General features: G+C 36.0%; 1 protein-coding gene across 1 annotated transcript in view; it reads right to left on the bottom strand.

The window, feature by feature from the left end:
• Positions 1-7,290, bottom strand: part of LOC137627704 (uncharacterized) — a 571,014-nt gene extending 563,724 nt beyond the window's left edge. The window contains exon 1 of the mRNA XM_068358943.1: positions 7,285-7,290. The gene's annotated coding sequence lies outside the window, so the exon portion shown is untranslated. The remainder of the gene's footprint in view (positions 1-7,284) is intronic.
• Positions 7,291-19,575: the final 12,285 nt, after the last annotated feature.

Genomic DNA, 19,575 nt, shown 5'->3' with positions numbered 1-19,575 from the left:
TCAATAGGTCACAAGCCTCAGCTTCTGCCTCGTCAGTTTTATTTTGCAAGTCGTATGATAGCATTTCTGTGACGCTTAGTGTTGATGCAAGCGAAATCTCTGTATTAAAAGGAAAATGTCGTCTATGCATTTCATTTAATGAAGCAGTGAACATTAACAGGTCGCTCTTCATGCTAGTGACGTCATTGTCTGGGAGGAAAATTGCTTGCATATCTACTTCTATAATTATATTGCTTGCTGTAATGAAAACGTTTTCTGTTCTCTCTACAATAGTGCCATATTTAAAATCTGTAATTTTAGTTTTAGGGCTCTTCCCATACAAAGAATATGTCTGAACGAACAATATCACTTCTAACAATAAAGACTTCATTTTCGAAACCTGCAATGAGAAAAGTATATGTAATTACTCCAGTTGTAAAAAATAATGTTTACACACAAATATGATTCAAGTTTCATAGATACAAAAATTTTCCTCACTTATTTCCTCTCTTATTTTAATTTCTTATGTGAGCCAATGGTACAATTCTCTCATCAGTGGGTTGGGATACGTTTTGAGCTCTAAATCTATTGGCCGTTAATGTTTCCAAAATGTTAAATGGGCCTTCAAACTTAGATGTCAGTTAGTAATTGAGTCCTTTGAGTACGTATACTTGTATGTATGCCTTATCACCCACGGTATATGGTTCAGTTGGCTTCACTATTTTATCATGATTCCTTTTCATTATGATTTGTGATTCTTCCAGATTCATAACATCCCTTAAAGGATTTTATAAATTAGTTATAGGCGTTAATACATGGAAAGGCATTCTAGCTGGGGTACCGTACATTGCCTCGTGCGGCGACATTTTAATAGATACATGATATGAATGATTCAGAGTACTTAGTACATCAGGTATGGCCATATCCCAGTTGGGGTCTGATCCCCCTAATGTAACTCTTAATATGTTTAAAACCTTCCTATTCGCTCTTTCCTCTAGCCTATTCGACTCCGGGTGATAGATCATGATATTGATTTTCTTTATGCCAAGGAAATCACACAATGAGTTAAGGAAATGATTATTGAATTCTCTACCGGAGTCTGAGATTATCATGTGCGGAATTCCATGTTTACAAATGTAGCACTCGTAAAACTTCCTAGTGCATTCGATCGCAGTTTTAGTTTTAAGCGCTATCAGTTCTGTATATTGAGTCAAAGCATCTATAATTACTAAAAGTTGCTTATTTCCTCTGTCTGACTCGTAAAATCCTGTTAATATATCTAAATGTACTCTTTCAAAGGGTTGATTGGGCACGGGATAAGCCCCTAGGCTGACAGGTGTCTTTGTGTGCCCTTTGTTTTCCTGACAAGTGCGACAATTAGCTATGTGCTTTTTTATATCTGTAAGCATCTTAAGCCAGTAAAACAATGATTTGGCTTTCTGTGACATTATGGAGAACCCCGGGTAGCCATGCAATGGATTTGCATGCAACCAATTTAGGACAGTGGGTATAAGTGAGATTGGTACCACTACCTGGTCGTAAGTCACCTGTGGTGTAGTGCGGGTTTTCCTTGTCACGGATCTACACAGAATATTAGATTTGATTATATAATTCTGCTGTGTATACTTTATATATTCCTTTTCTTTATGATTTCCATTCAAAGCATTTATGATTTTTTCTAATTGCTGATCTTTTCTTTACTCAGTCTTTATTAGTTCAGCGCTCCAGCCCGGATCTTCTTGTTCAGATACAGTTTTAACAATAGGCATGGATGTTGATATATTTATTAATTCAGCTAATGGCTCCATAAAAGATGACACAGGGTAGCGTGATAATGCGTCAGCAATGATATTTTCTTTCCCAGGTAAATACCCGATCCTTGCACCAAAGTCTTGTATGATCAAATGCCACCGAGTTCATTTGGGGCTGTGACTAAAGCCTTTAAAGAAGTCGGTTAGGGGCTTATGATCAGTAAGAACCTTGACGGGATAACCGTATGTTATGAACTTAACCCTGGATAGGTACGGTCCTCGGACACCCCTTTAAAGGTATACTCGGACGCGAACGACCCCGACGCCAAAAAAAATTCTTGAAAAATCAGTTTTTGCAGTAACCTCCTTTTTTCTTTTGCCAAAAAAAACTTCAATGAATGCTTAAAACAACTGTAAAGATAAATACTACTCATCTGCAGAAAAACTATTTATTATAAATATTTTAAAAAATTAAGTAGAAAAAAAAAAGACCTGACATAAAAATTCCTAAAAAAAAAGTTTATACATATATACACAAATCCTTTTAGGAATTGATTCTTGAATGTTTAGGACACATCTTGATGTATTTTGGATGAAGTCAGACCCATGGAGGTGAAGATCTGAAATGAGAAAAAAAGGGTAACTTTTTTTGGCCAAAAAAAATTGTACAAATTTCATGAATTTTTTTGGGTACCCAAATGAAATAGGAAGTGGCTAATTTTTTTAGGGAATAAACATATGTTATCCTAAAATAGAAATATGTAAAAAAATCTTCATTATTTTGTAAATTACATTTATATCAGGGGCCATATCTAAAGGTAATTTTTTGAGTACTTGGAAATTTCGTAAAAAAATACATATATTTAATATATAATATGATATTTATGCAGGTAAAAATACACCAAAATATCACAAATTCTATAGGGAACAAGAATATATATAGATAGGGCAGCTTACGCTTCGGATATGTCCACAAAATGGCCGCCAACCACACTGACTCAGACTCCCTAATCTGCCACTTGAAATGTAGGAAGGGTATGTCAATTTCAAAGTGTTATTTACTAATCTAATTATTATTGGATATGCATAAAAATTGTATGGTGGGTTGCTGGATAATTGTCGATTATTTTACGACTATAAAATTAAAATTCTGACCTAAAAAATTTTTTTTGAAGGGAAATAAAATCGAAAAAAAAAATGTAAAACAATATTTTAGCTAAAAAAATTTGATGATATTCAATAAAAAAAAAGTAAACAAAATTTTCCGACAAATAAACATCTAGAGGAATCATTACTCTGTGATAGTTCCTTAGTACGTAGTAATTTTGAAAGAATTGGGAAAAAACGAAAAAATGGCAATCACCGGAAAATCGAACACATACCTATATATACGCCATATCTGGCTAAAAAAAAGATAGGCATGGGTAGCCAGATCATCTAGAAACACTTTCCAACGCTATAAAAATATAAGTTTTGCGACACTACTTGCCAATTCCTTACGGTAACATGACTAAGCAAAAAAATGCAAAACAAATAAAAAGGGGCACTCGTGGAAAAATGGCCATTCTAATATACGGCATTTCAGAAAAAAAAATTTCAGCCACGTGCTAGGCAAACCATCAAGGCATATTTTCCGACAAATAAACATATAAATGTAATATTACTCTGTGATAGTTCCTTAGTACGTAGTAATTTTGAAAGAAATGGGAAAAAACGAAAAAATGGCAATCACAGGAAAATCGAACACATACTTATATATACGCCATATCTGGCTAAAAAAAAAATAGGCATGGGTAGCCAGATCATCTAGAAACACTTTCCAACACTATAAAAATATAAGTTTTGCGACACTACTTGCCAATTCCTTACGGTAACATGACTAAGCAAAAAAATGCAAAACAAATAAAAAGGGGCACTCGCGGAAAAATGCCCAACATTCTAATATACGGCATCTCAGATAAAAAAAAAAGACATGCACGTGTTAGCCCAACCATCAAGGCACACTTTCTAACACATAAACATGAAAAAAAAATCAATAATATACGGCAATTCCTTACTACGTAGTAAATTTTTACAAATATTGAAAAAAAAACAGAAATTGGTAACCGCAGTTAAATACCCAATATACCAATAACTACGTCGTATCTGACAAAAAAAAAATCACGAATGGGTAGCCAGATCATCTAGACACACTTTCCAACATTAAAAAAGCAAAAGTTTTACGACACTATTTCGCAATATCTTACGGAAAAATGACTTGGCAAAAAAATTAAAAAAAATTAAAAAGGGACACTCGCGCTAAAATGCCCGACATTCTAATATACGACATCTCAGATAAAAAAAAAGACATGCACGTGTTAGCCCAACCATCAAGGCACACTTTCTAACACATAAACATGAAAAAAAAATGAATAATATACGGCAATTCCTTACTACGTAGTAATTTTTACAAATATTGAAAAAAAAACAGAAATTGGTAACCGCAGTTAAATACCCAATATACCAATAACTACGTCGTATCTGACAAAAACAAAGTCATGCATGGGTAGCCAGATCATCTAGACACACTTTCCAACACTAAACAAGCAAAAGTTTTACGACACTATTTGGCAATATCTTACGGAAAAATGACTTGGCAAAAAAATGAAAAAAAATGAAAAAGGGGCACTCGCGGTAAAATGGTCCTCGTGGTGATGAACGACATTTTAACTAAAAAAAAAAACATGCACATGGTAGCCAAACAATCCACCAAGACTTTCCACAACTGATAACCTATACAAGTTGCACCATTCTATGACAATTTCATAATACGTAATAACTTTGATAATTATGCAAACTACCTCAGAAGGGTAAACTCGGACGCGAACGACCCCGACGCGTCTCAGAAATCGGGGAAGGAGTACAGCTACAGCAATGCACATCTGGACACTACTAGAGCGTGTAGGGGAGACACCTCCTGCAGGTCGATCACCCACAAATTCAGTCACAGGGGTGAGTCACGTGAGAAAAACCTGTTTTTTTTTGACGCTCGGGGTCGCAAACGACCCACCGTACCTATCCAGGGTTAAAATGCACTAGTGAATTAACAATAGCTAGCCCTTCCTTGTGTATTACTGCATATTTACCTTCGGAAGGTCTCAGTTTATGTGAATAAAAAGCTATCAGGAAAAACTGTTTGTCATATTGGTAAAGCAATACCCCACCTACTCCTAGGTCTGAGGCGTCTTTTGCAATGTAGAATTCTTTACCGAAGTCAGGAAATTTTAAGATAAGAGGACTACACAGTTCATCTTTCAAGGTATCAAACGCCTGTTAATGCTGCTCAGACCATATGAAATCTACGCCCTTCTTCGTGAGATCGGTTAGGGGAGCGGCTCTTATTGAATAATTGCGTATAAAACGCCTTTAATACCCACTACACCCCAGAAATTGCTGTATTCCCTTGACATTAGTAGGTATTGGAAAGCTACGGATAGCCGACATGTTATCGTGGACTACTTTAAGACCTTGACTAGACGCCGTAAAACCTAAATAGACTAATTCTGTTTTGAAGAATTCACACTTACTAATCTTTACCCTTAAATTATGCTGTCTTAGTCTCTGTAGCGCTAGCTCCAGTTTACGTAAATGTTCTTCCAAGGTATTACAAAAAATTACAAGGTCGTCCATATAGGCATGCAATATGTCCCGTAACAAGTCTCCAAACACTATGTTAATCATTCTAGTAAACGTTATGGGAGCACAACGTAAACCAAAAGGCATGCGCAAAAATTCATAATGTCCCCTGGCTGTGCTGAAGGCAATGTATGGGATACTATCTTCTAATGGGATCTGGTGAAAGCCTTTAAGTAAGTCCAAACTGGTAAAATATTTGTTCTGACCTAGCAAAGATAAAATATCGTCAGTACATGGCACTGGGAATCGATTAGGGATTGTTTCCTCATTTAAGCGACGGAAGTCTACACAGATACGCCATGTTTGATCTTTTTTCAGTACAACTATTCATGGAGAATTATAAGGGCTTTTTGATTTCCCAATGACTCCTTCTGCTAGCATTTTACCTACGTCATCATTTATCTCATTCTGGAATTTCATAGGGAGTCTGTACGAGGGTACATAGAGGATTTTCTGCTTGTCTTTTAACCTTATCTGGTGTTCTATGCCATCCGTTTTACCTAAGGATCCATCCGTAGTGGAGAAAACATCATGATATTTATCTAAAAGATCAAAATAATTCTGCTGAATTTCCTCTTCTTGAATGTCTTTACTGATTTTATTTTTTATAGATTGCAAAAGGGAGTCATCCGCAACTGATTGAGCTTGATTGATCTTAGCAACGGTAAGAATGCGATGTTTATAGACTTCCACATCAAAGATATGTTGACTTTTGTCAATTACTAAAGTGGTATTCAAATGATTACAGACTTCAATATCACATTGTTGTTGTGAGCCAACTGCATAAATAGCTTGTGTGAAGGACAGTCCGTTAGTTTTCAAAGTGTCGGAAAGGATTAATATTCAGATCCAGGCAAAGTTTTCTTTACTCGCACTATTATATTCGAAGTTACGTTCGGCTCGATAAATTGCGTGAAAGATGATATTACGAGTGAACGAGAATTCTGTTGGGTCGTGTATATTATTTCTTTATTCATGAGACAAGTGATTGGTTCTTCAACGTATGTTACTTTTTTATTTGTCGTCTCCTTTTTATCCAAAACTGATTTTAAGGTATTAGAAGACTTATAGATTTTTCCTTTGATATACACGCCGTGTTTGGCAGGGGCTAAGATATTGTTTTGATTGCCCATAGACGGCGATCCTATAATTACAGCTGGATACATATCAATGTTTTGTACAATGATAAAGGTAAACGCATATGCACTATACAATAAAGATATGTTGCAGATTATAACAAAGTCCCCCAAAATGATGATATCAAGACAGTTAATGTGACAAAGATATTTCCCGAGAACTTCTGAAAGAAAACGGAATTAGCACAAAGAGAATTCGTAGTTGAATATAGATTCCTTTAATAAAGGAAAATTAAGATTGCACATAACTCACCCCAGCAATAATGGACGATCGACTCGTGACATAAAACACTTCACTATAAAAAACTGAATTAATAAAGAATGTACTAAGCTTTAGTATATATGGGCGAAGATCCGATGACATCACGTCCTCTCTCTCTCTCGTTTTGCAAGAGTTTTAGCTGGGTGATGACCTTCGACTTGATTTCTCGTTGTGCGTTGTTGAATGTTTCAGTTCCCGATGAGATTCTTGAATGTTTGTGATGAAAGTTGTTCAGTAAATGTTGATATAGTTGAAGGACATTTCTTCGTATTCATAAGATGTTTTAATGATGTAGATTTATTACTGTTGTAACTGCTAATTATTACAGATGTAACCGCTGATTGTTATAATTGCAATCACTGGTGGTTAAAGATGTAATCACTGGTTGTTAAAGTTGTAATCACTGGTTGTAAAAATTGTAATTGCTGGATGATATAGTTGTAATTACTGGTTGTTAGAGTAAAAATCACTGCCACCAATTATTAGTGTGAGAATGTTATACACACACATTGTGGCTCTATCTCATATCTCTTCAATGTGATATAGAATTATTAGACTTGTAGGTTACTTCTTAAATTAAGTCAAAGTTTAAGTTAACTTTAAAACAGTTTATTGTTAGCTCCATCACTGGAGTATGGATGGTTTGGTCGGATGACCATTCCATATGGAAAAATTAATATAAGTACTTTAACATAAGCTCGCGTTGATAACGTGGTATTAGTTATCTCAGCATTTATTACAACATACAAAGGCAATATGATCCTTCAGCCTCATATCCGGAAGCCAGGTGGTTCCGGTAGGGACCAATAGGTCAACTGTTTCTCACGGGAGGATTGTGACATGTTTAAAAGACAAAAAAAAATTATTTTTTACCTATGCAATGCTTTAGCTTAGTCTATTTTCACATCCTGTTATGGCTGTCGTCACACACTCCCAACTCTCCAATGATCTCTTGGGTCATGAGTTTATAAATGTATAACTTACATATATATATATATATATATATATATATATATATATATATATATATATATATATATATATATATATATATATATATACATATATATATATATATTTATATATATATATATGTATATATATATATATATATATATATATATATATATATACATATATATATATATATATATATATATATATATATATATATATATATACATTTGTATATATTTATATATACATATATATATATATATATATATATATATATATAGAGAGAGAGAGAGAGAGAGAGAGAGAGAGAGAGAGAGAGAGAGAGAGAGAGCAACAAAAAATCTAGCCATATATATGATCGTGCACTAAAAGTGACATAAGAAAAGCCACATAACTTGACATGTAACAGTTTTAGTGGTAATTAAATTGATTATACTCATAAATACAGTGATAGACTTAGTCGTTACTTAAACGTAACTGTTGAAGGTAAGGTGTATCCCATCCCCAAGATTCGATCCAAGTGTGTATAGCATTTATCACATGCTAGAATGCAACCTCCTAAGAACCAAAAATAATGTAGAGACTTGCCACAGGAGATTCGAGACAGTCGTGTAATGATACCATATGGAATTTACAAGATAATTCGAGGCTTTATTAAAGAAACACAGTCACACAGTCCAAGAGGTACGCTTTTTCAATTCAATTCACTGTCGCAAGTATCTTTGACATCTCCTGACCCCAAGTACATATGAGCGACGACTAACTGCAGCAGCAGGCCAAACCTTGCTAGCTGTTTCCTTTTCCAACACAGATTTCTTTATCTTACATTAGGTTAAACCCCGCTTGCTGTTCACTTTTTCCAACATAGTTTTCTTTTCTTTGCATTAGGCAAAGCCAATGATGCACCTGTGTATCTCTCAAAGGTTTTAATTTCTCTTGATCAGTTGAAATTATATTGTTTTATAGACACACCCATAGCTGATGACATCATTGATTATTCATTATGAATATCAATTTAACAGTAACATTAATATTAACATTATTATTATTATTATTATTATTATTGTTATTATTATTATTATTATTATTATTATTATTATTATTATTATTATTATTATTATTATTATTATTATCTAAGATAAAAACCCTAGCTCTGCAAAAGCACGATGCTAAAAACCAAATGTTCCAACAAAGAAAAATCGCGAAGTGAAGAAAGGAAATAGATAAACTACAAGACAAGTAATGAACAATTAAGAATAAAAAATTTACAAAACAGTATCAACATTGAAATATATCTTCCATACATAAACTATAGAATAGTGTGCACGAATGTTGCCTAAGCAAGAGAACTCTTCACCAAGACAGTCGAAGACAATGTTACAGAGGTTATGGCACTATCCTAAGACTAAAAAAGAATGGTTTCATTTCGGTGTGTCCTTCTCCTAAAAGAGCTGCTTACCATAGCTAGAGTGTCTCAATCCTTATGAAAAGGAAAGTAGCCACTGAACAGTATATAAACCCTTGAACGAAGAAGAATTGTTTGGCAATCTCAGTGTTGAAAGGTGTATAACGACAGATGAAAATGTGTAAAGAATATACCAGACTATTCGTTGAATTTGTAGGCAAAGGAAAAATCAGCCGTAACTAGATATAGAGATCCAATGTATTACTAGCTAACAAGTCAAAGAACCCAATAACTCTAGTGGTAGAGTGAGAAATCAACACGTAAAATTGACAGACTTTTAAAACCATGATTCTCCAACATGCTTAAACAGGTGCAACAATGAAGGATAGATATAAAAGTAATTATGATGATTTGTTTTGGAAAGGTTATAAGCTTCTTGCACGAATCGAACTATGAAACTGGTAAAAACTGGTAAGAAAGTTTTGAAAATTAAGTTATTTCAGTAATATTTAGTTTTCATACGCAAATCATGATATAGGCTATATATATATATATATATATATATATATATATATATATATATATATATATATATATATATATATATATGTGTGTGTGTGTGTGTGTGTGTGTGTCTCTGTGTGTGTGTTTGTGTGTGTATGTGTAATTATCATCATCATCATCATTATTATTATTATTATTATTATTATTATTATCAATATTATTATTATTATTATTATTATTATTATTATTATTATTATTATTATTATTATTATTATTAACATTTTAGTTCTTTATGAATGAAGTTCCTGATCATAACTTTAATAAGCTAGTTACCCATCAAATCTTAACGCTGCCATAATAAAGGAGTTACCCTTTAAATCTGTTTTCTGCACACGAAGCCCTGCCTCAATCTGCACTCCAGTTAGGGAAAAAAAATCTCGCGACCAGGGAACCATCCTCATAATTTAACATATATGTGTGGGCTCAGTCCCGGGAATCATATCAAATAATATACTTTTGGTGCCTAGACCCTTGGATTCGAGTGAGTCTGTTTTAGATATTGACCAGGTTTTTTTTTATTAAGGGTTTTGAATAGTGCAGTGTTAATAGGGTTTTGAGTATTGTCGGTATATTATTTTTTTTGGCGAGGCATTACTTATTGTAAAATTTCAAGAAGGCACAACTTATTATTCAAGAGTTTTAATGTAACCCAAGTGTTCAGGAATTGTCAGATGCTAATGGGATGATAAAGGCCCAAATTGGGTGTGTAGCCTTAGAAGTGTTGATAAACTCAGGAAAGTTGTCTGAAGAGAATATTGTGGCAGGTCGTGAGCTGTTGGAGGAAGCTGGGGAAGAATTTTTGCCAAAACAAGAACCGGTTGACCGTCAAACTGAAAATATGAAAGCAGATAGGGATGTTGAGGCTGAGATTCGATGAATTGCAGCAGAGGAGAATTTGCTTAAGTTAAAGATGATGGAAAGAGAGAATGAAATGGAACAAAGAGAGAAAGAAATGGAAGCAAAGCGAGAAGAAGAAGCCTGAGAGATTGCAAGAAAAGCCAGGTTAATGGAATTGAGGGAAATTGCTGAACAAGAAGAAAGAGAAAGAAGACGGGAAGAAGAAGAGAGAGAAGAAAAATTACTTGCGAGAGAGATGGAAGCAAGGGAAACCGCAAGACAAGAAGAAAAAGATAGAAGATAGGAAGAAAAAGAGATGGAAGAATTGAGTTAAGCGCAGAAACATAGACCACCCCTGCTAAGCACGATCCCATGTTTAATGTGTCGGAAGCACAGAGGCTAATTCTAAGGTTGACAGGAGAATCTCCAGATAAGTTCTTCGATCATTTTGAAACAGTCGAAGAGACGATGAAATGGCCAGAAGATAAATTGTCTGTGTTTTTGCAGAGTGTGCTCTTTGGGAAGGGCAGCTGTGCTCACTTATCCTATCTCAGGATCAGAGGATGGAGTATCAAGGAGTGAGGAGGAGCATGCTGCAAGTTTATTAGATGACCCCTGAATATTATCATGAAAGGTTTCAGAGTTTCAAAAAGGACGGGAAAAGGACTATTCTGGATGTTTTAAGAGATGGGCAGAAGCTGCTAACGTAAAGGAGACTGATTTAGAAGAATTGATAATACTAGAGCAGTATCCACGAAGAATTCCTGAACACATTCGAACATACTTGAGAGAGAGAGAGAGAGAGAGAGAGAGAGAGAGAGAGAGAGAGAGAGAGAGAGAGAGAGAGAGAGAGAGAGAGAGAGGTGAAGAAAGTTTATGAAGTCGCTTCGTTGAGTGAAGATTATGATATTATCAGTCGTAAACCCTCCTCGGGCATGAAGTTTCAATCGTCGTTCCGACCAACTTTCAAGTATTCCCAGAATCATGGAAACCAGTTTGGAAATAACTACGGGAATAAGTTAAACAGTTACAACGGAAGTAGCACTGGTACTGTCCCTAAGCAGAATGCGATAGTACCACAGCAACAAACGTCGAATCGTCCTCCTTCAAGTATTGTGAAAGACGTGCAGAAGGTTGATATTGTTTGCTTTAAGTGTGGCAAGAGAGTCCATATCAGTAAGGAATCTTGGTCAAACCAACCGAAAGCAGTTGCCCAAGTGATTAAAGATAATTCGACTTCACGGAATGCGAAGACTAAGAAGCTATCGGGAAAGGACGGAGAGGAAAAAGAATCAGCCACCGTTTACACGACGAACAAGATGAACCCAAACAGCATGGATACCTTTAAACAATATATTTATGAAGGTATGCTGGCAGCATTAGACGGGAGTGAGCAAACCCCGTTCAAGATATTGCGAAATACAGGTTGTAACCATTGTATGGTTGTACAGGGAGTACATCCTATAGTGGAACAGTATCTCAAAGGGGACTCAATTATTTTGAAGGGAATAGGAGGCAAGAGGGTGACCCCTATTTGCCGTTTAAAACTGTCTTGCGAGTTAGTGACAGTAATTTTGACTTTGCTGTAAAGGATTCAATGGCTCTAGAAGAGTAGACATCCTATTGGTTAATGAGGTTGGTAGAGCGCCGTTCGTGCCTTTTTGCATTGTAACGGAGAAACCTTTGAAGCATATTCCTGGACTTAGGAAGGACTACCCGTCTCTGTTTCCTAGTGATATGATGACTAGGAGTATGAAGAAGGGAGTGGCTGCCGAAGAAGAAGAAGAAATTGAAGGAGTGATGAACTTAGAAGATTTGTTTTCCGAAGAAGAGGATTCCCATGATAGCATGCAAGAGGAGAAGTCCCGAGTAATCACGAGCGAAGAGGAATGGAAGACGAGTGGACAAGAGGACAAAGAAACAATAGACCTGGAAGAAATAAATTTGGAGGATTTTTTTTTCCAAAGAAAAGGATTCCCTTGATGATACGCAAAAAGAGAACTCAAGAGTAAGCCCAAACGAAGAGGAACGACAGAGGAGTGGACAAGAGGAAAAAGAAAAAATGAGCCTGGAGGAAATGAATTTGGAGGATTTGTTTCCCGAAAAAAGGACTCCCTTGATGATATGCGAGAAGAGAACTCAAGAGTAAGCCTGACCGAAGAGTAACGACAGATGAGCGGACTAATGGATGAAGAAGAAAAAGAACTCGAAGGAGCAATGAATTTTCCTGATTTGTTTTCAAAAGAAGAGGATTCCTTTGATGGTAGGCAGAAAGAGAAATCAAGAGTCAGCCCGATCGAAAAGGAGCGACACACGAGCAGGCAAGTGGACATATAAGAAATGGATTTTGAAGAAATATAAAATTCAACGTTGGAAGTAGGAGAAGTGATTAGGAAAAGACTAATAAGATTGCAACGGAAGGATGCAATGTTAACAGACTTTTTGTACCCTAAGGTAGACAGGAGGGAGGCACAGCAGTCTCCGACCTGTTATTATCAGAAGGATGGGTTGGTTTTGAGGAATCATAGACCCGCCGATATCCCTTGGAGTGCCGAATGGGTGATATATCTCTAAATAATAATTCCGGCCCCGTTGAGAAGACAGTTGATCATGATAGTGCACAAAACGGGAAGTATGGGGATAAGGATGACGATGGAGAAGATAATGAAACAATTTTTCTTGCCTGGCATGCATAAGGACGTGAGCCAGTTTTGCCGCGCATGTCACGACTGTCAAACGACTTAAAAGGCCAACGAGTGCATCAAGGAAGCTCCCTTACACCTGATGGAAGTACGGGGAGAATCCTTCAGGAAAGTACCGAAGAAATTGATAGCAGAAAATTGGAAGGATAGAGAGAAAAAGGGAGGAGAATATATCAAGAATTTGAGAAATAGGGACGGCGAGGTAGAGAAATTTTCCCTAGCAGGCATGAACACAACTAGTCAAAGACAACAGGGAAAAAGGTTCACTTACTTTACTTTGATGGCTGCTTTTCTGGTCCCAGACAGTGCTCTCTACAGGACCTCCACTGTCGTTTTACCTTGTTCGGTCAGAGTATTTAACGTTTCATATTGCGTATTGTTCATTTACTGTTAAATCGTCACTGTCAAAGGACTAATGAATTAAGAAAGTCTTCAGTTTCCTCTTAAAAGCCTTAATGTCTTCAATCATTCGAATGTTTCGTGGGAGGTTGTTATATATTCTCGGGGCTGCATATTTAAAGGCCCTTGAGCCTAAAGTAGACATAAATCTAGGTTCTAATAGTTTGAAGACATCTGTAACTATTTTCGTTTCGACACGACTTGTTGGCAATTTTCTTAAGTATTTTGGACAACAAGTTCTGATAACCTGGTGGGTTATTGAGCATATTTTAGATTCAGTTCTCACATTGATCGGCAGCCAGTTTAAATTGATTAGTATAGGGGTGATCCTTACTTTAGGTTGAACACCTTTTATCAGTCTTGCTCCTCTATTTATTATGTTTTGTAATTTCTTAGGTTGCACTTTTGGTAAATTGTAATAGATAGAGTTGCAGTAGTCAATCCTGGTAATAATACAGTTTATCAAAAGTCTCTTTACAGAATTTTCGTCCAGGTACTTTTTTTATAAACGCAATATTTCTTAGATGATAGCCAGCAGTTTTAATTACATTAATCATATGGGCATTTAGAGACAGGTTAAAATCAAGAAATACACCTAGATCTCAAACTTTACTAGATATCGGCACCGAGTCATTATTTATGTTTATTTGAACATCACCTAAGTTCCTCATGCTGTTTCTCTTGCCCACCACCATGAATTCCGTTTTATTCTCATTTAATTTTTGTTGTTTAAATGTCATCCATTCTCTAACACTATCAAGGATTCGGTTTATAGTTTCAGTAGTGTCATGTATATCATTTATGGAGAAGTAAAATTATGTGTCATCTGCAAATGGTTTAAACTTTACGCCATGCCTTTGTAGCATTTTTGATAGACCAATAGTATAGATGCAGAATAAGATTAAGCCAAATACTCTCCCCTGGGGTACCCCTCTGTTTAAGGGTTCATATGATGAATAAGAGTTTCCAATTTGTACACAGTATTTTCTACAAGCTAAGTAGACTTTCAGGTATTCGAAGGCTTGATTTTCAACGTCAATGGACCGTAGATAATTTAGCAGCAGTTCATGCACCCCTGTATCGAAAGCAGCACTGGGATCGAGCAGTATTAAGATACCACATTCATTTTAATACATCATTTCTAGCATATCATTTATAACAGAGCAGATCGACATCTCCATAGAGTATAGTTTTCTGTAAGCAGATTGGTTGTCAGGTAAAGCTTCTAATACTTCTAAGTGGCTGACTAGCTGTTCAAGAATTACATATTCAAGCACTTTTGAGACAAATGATAGATTTGAAATAGATCTATATGAGCTCAATTCCTGATAGTGCAGTGTATTTTTCAGAACTGGTGTGACTATAGCCATTTTCTCAGATTTAGAAACTTACATTCATCAATGCAGCATTTGTTATTCTCGTTATTATTTCGGCTTGACAAGAAAAGTTTCTCTCTCCAATTACTTCAGATCTTGGCATAGGATCGATAGTGCAGTTTGTTTTCTTTGCTCACTTGATCATTCTGGTGATGTCGTCTTGTGTTATGTAGTTGAATTGTATTAATTTTTTTCTGTGTGCCTGGTGTATCATTAATCTGATGTTGAGAATTTAAAAATGACCTGGTTATATTTTTAATTTTGTTTTTAAAGAATACTAGAAAATTATTTGCTAGTTCCTGGTCACTGTATCCATCAGGTAACTTCTTTTCTTTTACATATCCCATTATACCATTCAGGAGATGATATAACTTATTTATGTCTGTTGCGGCCTCGAGGATCTTTCTCTTATAGTATTCACTATATTCCTTCTTAGTAGTTACTTATATTGACACGCAGCAGTTTTGTATTCTACCCAAGTACTCTCAGTTTTTAACCTATTCCACTTTCTTTCCCTACGTCTTTTCCCCTCTTTTTTACCAAAGTCTCCTCATCAAACCAAGGAGATTGGTCTTTTACGGTTATAGTCTTTTCCATCGGTGGGCATATGGTATCATATTCACTTTTACTCACTTTATTAAATGTGTTCATGAGACAGGTAGCACACTTACCTCCTAACAGAAGTTGGTCATCATGATCACAGGGAATGCGGATAGCATCATTTATTTTCTTTGTAACTTCTTCAATAAATACAGTAAGAGAAAAATTTGATTTTGGTCTAAACTTTATTTTCTTTACTAATGCAGATTTCTGTAGAAGTAGACTAAACGTAATAAGTTTGTGTACTGGGGAGATAGTACATTTCTCTTCGACTTTTATATCAGATACAATATTATTCATGTCATCACTTAGAACTAAGTCTAGCGTATGCCCAGTTAAAGTAGTTGTACAGTTGACATTATTCACTAGTCGATATGATTCTAGTAACTCACTAAATGCCAAAGTGTCAGGATTTGGTGTGTCATCCATCCACAAATTGAAGTCTCCACAGATAACTAATTTGTTTTTCTCCATGATAATCATCTTAATGGAAGCACCAAATTCTTCAAAAATGATACTAGTGTTTGTTCTGGGAGGTTTGTAGATTGTTACAAAGGATATTCTTCTATTTTTTGGCGTAAGTTTTATATATAGTGTATATATATATATATATATATATATATATATATATATATATATATATATATATATATATATATATATATATATATGTTCAAATCTTGTTAAACTAATTCTTTTCAACGTTTTACGATTTGAGTAGCTTTTATAAATAAAGAGTCCAACACCCCCACCACACCTACCTTCTCTCGGTATGGGAAAGAAGGCATGTGTGGGGAACGTCCTTTCAGTGATCTTTGCCTTGTCAAAGTTATTTAGTCATGTTTCAGATAATGCTAGCATATCTAAATATTTCTCGTTTATTAATTCTCGAATTTGAACAATCTTATTACCTACAGATTGTATATTTACATAGCCACAGTTTGTGATATCCCTAGTAACCATGATCCGTATTTTTCGCTAGTCTTTTCAATTCCAAGTCAAAAGCATTACAGTCTCTAGAATTTAATGTGTGGTCACTTGGTCTGTTTAACTTTGTGCAGTTTAAAAACTTTGACACTTGCGAATTACACTCCCTGGTCGAGTGTCTCCCTAAACATTTCCCGCAGACTTTATCTTCAATCTTAGACTTGCAATGTTTTTCAAAATGTCCATACCTCTGACAGTGGTAGCAGGTGATCATGTGGTACCTATCACGTATGTTAGGAAGGATACGAACAGATAGGTTGCAGAACCCTTCAGCAAAAAACCAGAGAAAATGTTGGCAGGAAAAAGGAAGGATCCAGAGGAAACGGACGAAGGAAATGTCAAGGATTTGAGGAAAGGAGACGGTGAGTTAAGGAAATTCTCCCCAGAAGACGTGAAAACGAGGACAGGATAAGCGAAGAAAAAGATTGGCATGAAAAGTATAACCAGACAGGCTACGGTAGGGCTGCATCGAAAAGAAGATTCCATCTCGCCAACAAGCTCCCAGAACCATTCCGTATTTTGGAGGAGAGCAGTGATAAGACCTATTTTATCGAGATAGTAGGAGAAAGGAAAAATCTAAGGAAGACCATATCAATTAAAAAAACGAGACTTCAAGCACCGGATTTCACAAAGAAATTCCTTATCCAAGTGGATACGTCGGATAACAGGATTAGAGCTGTTTTATTGTGTGCAGATAAGGAATGAATTCTTCATCCAGTGTTCCTTATATCATCGAAGATGAAGAAGAAGCCATGAATCGACTCGACAATTGAAACGAAACTGCTGGTGCTGATCGGAACAATGAACAGGTTTTTAATTTATGTAAGTTGACCACAAAATGAAGAGATTATAATATATTACGATCATAATTCTTTAACTTTTATGAAGAGGATGAAAAATAGTATTCAAAGAATAATTAAGTGGTCATTATGTTTGCAACCGTGTTGTATTAATGTAAAACATATATCAGGGAAAGATAACGTGGTTACAGATTATTTATTTCAGGCAGAATCAATGGATCCACACCCGAAATAAATAATCTTTTTTGGGGGAAGCTATCTCATGAAGTTGGTCTAGTGTAGAGTAAATATCGTAGTTTATTGATAATTTTCTTTTATATTTCATATACTGTTTTATTTGTGCATTGAAGAGATGATCCCCAGCCAGTAAAATTAACCCCTCGCATGTAGATATAAGTATTTTATGTAAATTACGTAAGACTTTCGTAGTGAATTTCATTGTACTTTTTTATTCAAGTTAAAACATGTAATGTTACGTAATCTTTAAGAGTTAGTTTTTATTTCCACGTATGTTTGCTACGAAGTCTTACGTAGCCTAATTGAAAATGTTTTAGGATCTGTGCGAGATAGGAACAAGAGCTTAGGTAATGTTCTTTTATTTTTTATGATGTATTGAGTCATGTTTGAGAGAAAGAATGTTCAGTGACACATGTTTTAGAAGCTTCGAGAATACCTGGTAAGAAAATATCCTCACTTTTTATTTCAGAGACAACAGGTAGGCAGAGCTAGCAGGGATAGTCATCTCTCGGATGCCTTGATGTATATCTGAGAGTTGCCAGTAAAGCCTCTGATTTGCCTCTTGGCATTTTTATCTAGTTGGACACTTTGATGCTTGGGCACTGCCCTGCGCTACCAGACCTCAATCCTGGAAGGTTCTGGAAGCATTTAGATTTGATATGTAAGATGCCCAACCTTAGGTTACCGTCAGAGAGAGACAGACATGATATAAAGTTAAAACCGCACCCTGAAAATACCCTCCTTCCCCTCTCCCTCTCTCGCACGCTAGCAATCCAGTGTAATTTTGAAAGTGTTTATCACGTTGGTGTGTCCTCTCCTAAGTGACTCTGTGCCTCAAAGCAAACCATGTGTCATGCAAGAATAGACGGTGATTTTTTAATTCATTTTATTAGGGTGAGTATTGGCATTGTCTAACATTTTTGGAAATGGCTCTGTAGGAAAGATAGATTTTGTTACCTGATCAGGTTATTTATAAATATTTAAGTGTCAAACGTGAATATTGAATTATTTCAGAATTATCTCAAGCATATGTATTAGTTTCATTTTTTCTGAAGAAAGATGGCTCTCTGTATCCGTTTGGGGATTACAGGCGCCTAAGCATACAGACAGAACCATATCACTACCCAGTCCTAAACATTGCCGACATGATCTCTTACTTGTACAAAACAAAGGATTACTCCACACTCGACCTCCTGAAGTGGTACTATAAGGTGCCCATGAACCCAGAAAACATCCCCAAGACTGCCATCACCACTCCTTTCGGTTCATAAACCTTTAATTATTCCTGTTTTGGCCTTCGTAATGCTAAGGCCACTTTTAAACAACTCATGGACACCATTTTAGGTGACCTTCCCTTCTGGGTATTTTACAAGGACGTCATACTTGTGTTCTCTTCCTCCAAAGAGGTACATCTCCATCATCTATGCATCATGCTCGACCACCTGCAACAGAATGGCCTTATACTCTGGTATAACCATTGTAACTTTGGTGCCAACAAAGTATCGTTCTTAGGGGAACACATCACTTCTGAAGGAGTCCACCCCCTTCCTGAAAAGGTGGCAGCCGGTCAGAGCTTCCAAATGCTTTGACCGTTAAAGCACTGCAGGAGTTCTTGGCCATGATCAAATATTATCACCCTTTCCTGCCTGCCATCACCACTAATCTTATCCCCCTCTATGCCTCCCTCAAGGGCAAGCCAAAAGACCCGAAGTGGGGTCCTCTTCAAAAATAGGCCTTCTGCAACGCATAGAATGCCCTATAAACCACTACTGCTTTCACTTTTCCTGTCCCACAGGCACCTTTCCTTCTCTCCATCAATGTGAGAAATGATGCTATTAGGTCAGTACTCAAGCAGATGGTCAACGGCTCGCCACACCCATTTACTTTCTTCAGTATAATACTGTCCAC

This window comes from Palaemon carinicauda, chromosome 35 (genome assembly GCF_036898095.1).
Source record: "Palaemon carinicauda isolate YSFRI2023 chromosome 35, ASM3689809v2, whole genome shotgun sequence".
NCBI classification, from domain to species: Eukaryota; Metazoa; Arthropoda; class Malacostraca; order Decapoda; family Palaemonidae; genus Palaemon; species Palaemon carinicauda.
Note: the sequence above shows the minus strand (reverse complement) of the source record. Positions and strands in the feature narration are given on the sequence as shown.